This window comes from Hipposideros armiger, unplaced genomic scaffold (assembly GCF_001890085.2).
Source record: "Hipposideros armiger isolate ML-2016 unplaced genomic scaffold, ASM189008v1 scaffold_434, whole genome shotgun sequence".
Lineage (NCBI taxonomy): Eukaryota > Metazoa > Chordata > Mammalia > Chiroptera > Hipposideridae > Hipposideros > Hipposideros armiger.
In genome coordinates this window covers 1364988-1368611 of record NW_017731784.1, presented here as the reverse complement: position 1 = coordinate 1368611, position 3624 = coordinate 1364988, and the positions used below count along the sequence as shown (strand labels likewise).

General features: G+C 39.5%; 1 non-coding gene across 1 annotated transcript; it reads left to right on the top strand.

Annotated features, from left to right (window-relative positions):
- The first annotated feature begins 934 nt into the window (after positions 1-934).
- On the top strand, positions 935-1008 carry TRNAN-GUU (transfer RNA asparagine (anticodon GUU)). The gene has a single exon. It is a non-coding gene; the product is annotated as a tRNA-Asn (tRNA).
- Positions 1009-3624: the final 2616 nt, after the last annotated feature.

Below are 3624 nucleotides of genomic sequence, written 5' to 3'. Positions count from 1 at the left end.
GACTTTAAAAATTCAAATACAGAATTGTCAAGTGGAAACTAGCAATTCTTTGAGAAGAAAAGAGGAAAAAAAAGAGGAGTTTTGAAGAGTGCCATAAAAGGCATCAGGAAATACACAAGGGGAAAGATTTTTTTTAATACAATATTTAATTTATAGGCATGTAACATCTTGGACAACAGTGTGTCTGTGCTAGGGATTTTAAGACGTTAAGCCACAAATCATACTTTTTTCGTCTTTAACTTCTCTTTCCTCAAACTGGGTTATAAATATCCTGCGAAATGTGCGTTTTAAGTGGCTTGGCTCAAATGTGAGTGTTAAGGCTAATCCCAGGGAGAATCGAGGGTGGAGTTAGCAATGAACTACAATACACAGGGACTAAGAATGTTACTGTAGCTTTTTTCCCTAATGCCCTTTTCCAATAACAAAATGTTAGTGACAAATAATTGCCCTATAGGTTAGTACAAAACAAAGGGATTGCATATATGTGTTTAATAATACCTGAAAATAGAAATAAAGAAGGCAAATACAATTCAGATGACCTTGGGAATGCTATACAAGTAAATCATGAAGATTATAAAGCAAAGCACTGGACAAAGAGTTTGAAACAAAAGAAAAGTTTCTCAACTCATACTACTAAAAGCTTTATTTTCCGAAAGGAAATATCAGGAATAGTTATCTTTCTGAAACAGAACATTCTAAACGGGAGTTGGAAAAAAAACCAATTTTAATACACGTTGCAATCTGAAATTCTGCTCAATCTTGCTGTATTTTGCAGTTTTCCAATATGCTTTAAAGGTAGAAAATAGCATAAGGTAAGAAATATTAAAGGAAATTTTCTGATTTTAATGAAATAAATCAGGAAGTAGAAAAATGTCACGCTGTGCCTTTATTGCGCTTCATAAAGGTTATGACTGAAGCCCTCCGACGCAACAGAGTCTCTGTGGCGCAATCGGTTAGCGCGTTCGGCTGTTAACCGAAAGGTTGGTGGTTCGAGCCCACCCAGGGACGCTGAGCCTTTTACGGCGTTGTGGCCGGTAGTTTTGCAGAAATCTCGAGTTGAGGCCTCCAAGCTACGCTGCGGTCGATTTCCGTGGGCAGGAGAAGAGAAACCACGGACCTCACTTCGCGGTCCACACGGCAGGCGTCTCTTCAGCTTCCGTTGCTCTGGGGACCCGTCCGCCCACCGCTTCCTGCTCCCGGCGCCCAGGTGGGCTCTTCCTGCCTTCCGCGGAGGCTTGTGTGGATCCAGCGCCTTAAAACCCACGCCTCCTTTCACTTGCATTCCCTCAGTTCCCAAACTCCGGCAGCTCCAGGCCGAAAGCGGCCGTCGCTCTCCTCGCCGGCTCCTTGTCGGCCTCGCCAGGCTCGTGCCGGCGGGCTCGGGCTCCGCTGCCCCGGAGGCCCCCACGCGGGGAGGGCGGCCCCAGCGGGCCTCGCTCGGCCTCAGGACCCCTGAAATGTCAGAGGTCGACTGAACGTAGGTATTTAAAGAGTGTGAATTTCAGGCTGCAACTTGATTTAAAACTCGTACAACATTTTGTCTGTTCCCTGTCAGTGTAAGCACACCGTCCCGTTACAACCTTAAGCATACATAGTCTATTCCTGGTATACTGGCAAATTCAGAAATGTTTATCATAAAGCCTTCGTGTGGACACTATTGTAAGAACATTTATGTTAAATTTTACTTTTTCTACTAAAGTGCTAGAATTTTATAGGGAATGGAATAAACCTGCAAAATTTCCCATCTATTCAGAAAACGAGAAAACCTTTTTCCAACTGTGTTAAACTTAAAAAAAATATGAGAAAGAATTAAAGGTGCAAGTGCTAACATATTTTGCTTCGACATTTTATAAGCATAGTACCATCTATTTCACAAAAGGCTGGCTCTCTCAGAAGAGTTATTTTGTACTTTATTCTCTAAATATATGCTTCCTTTGAGAAGTAATCATAGTTTCATCATAATAATTATTGTCTTAGGTATAGATTACAGAAATTTGAAAGATGGTTGTGGAGAAAAGTGATATGTCTTGTTCCTGCAACTATATGGTTATGCTCTTCTTTATATTTTCTGCCAGGTTCACATATTAATGAAGACTAACATTTATTAAGTGCTTGCTGCTTGCCAGGCAGGCACTGTCTCAAGTGCTCTCATGGATGAATGTGTGTGGTCCTCACAACAGCCTTTGAGGTAAGTCCTATTGTTGCCATTGTTCAGATGAGCCGACTGAAGAGCCCTGTGCAATTGAATCAGGTGCCTGAAGTTACAGTTTGTCCCTAGTAGATACAGATTTGAACCCAGTAGTTAGGCTCCATGTTCTTCAGGGCTATCTGGTCAGAAATTCTCTCCTCTGAAGTAAACTACTTGATTAGTTAATTTAAAACCAAAGCTGATGTTTTAATTGGTTTGTGAAGTTTCATTAATATTTTGCTCCAAATCTCATGATGGGGAAAACAAAACAAAACACTAAACATTTGTGCAATACTAATAATTGTTCAACTATATATTTATGTGCTGCTTAATTTTATTGAAATGAAAACTGTGTGGGAACTTGAAATCTTAATGTGAAATATGTCTTTGGGATACAATTTGATAGCATATCTGTAGAAAAGGCAAGATTAGAAATAAAGGCAGTTTGGAACGACCCAAGCAAAATATGGAAGAGAAAGAGATTCAAGCAATAGAGTCTAAGTAAGGATTCCTGGACCCCAAGCTGATGTTTGACAATTGAGCCTCCAGCGCATGCAGACCCCTTATTTCAGGACAGCTTTGTGAGATAGCACCAGGGTTTGCTTTTGACAGGTGCTAGGTGGCAGTTTTAAATTTGCTCCTAAATTTCTAAATATGTTCTACTTCACCCTATTGGGGGACTTAATTGGGTTTAAAGGCCAGAAAACAAAGAAGGAGGATTAAATGAGCATGGAATTGCGGCAAGGAATGCGAAATTGCCCTTTAATGTAAGTAGTTCATCTTATTAGGTGGGCAAATGCTTGGCACATTTCCTTGTACATAGCTGTTGTGTACATTGGGTGGGAAACATTTTGAAAATATTGCTTAAATATTTTTGGATGCATTGGCTTTGTAAAATTTAAATTTTTTTTTTTTTTGGCTATAGATGTTGCAGTCAATGCTATTTCTGAAGAGTGTTATTTTGTTTTTAGTTTCTTGGATCAACCAAGCCAAATTCATGTTGAGAACATTTTCAGCATTAATTAAAGACTGAAAGGCATTTAAAAGGATATGTTGAGGGCCGGCCGAGTGGCTCAGTTGGTTAAGAGCTTGCTCAAGAGTTTGAGCTCTGAGCAACAACAGTTCAAGGCCTGGCCTGAGCTGAGCAGCTGCTGAGTTACCAACAGGTGGCAGGATGGCTCAGCTAAAAAAAAAAAAAAAAGGCTATGGTGAGCATCTGAGTATGTAAATATGTTTCCAATATTGCTAATAAAGAGTTGTATTCTTAAACTTCATCTATAAAATCAGAGGAAAACCCACTGAAGTTATACAATAAAGAGTGAACCAATCCCTATGGTTTACAAACATATTAGAGAAGGTAATATTCATATATTTTATAATAATTTAAAATATTATAAATAATGCAGCATTTTTTTAGATATTGGAGGTTGGGAGGA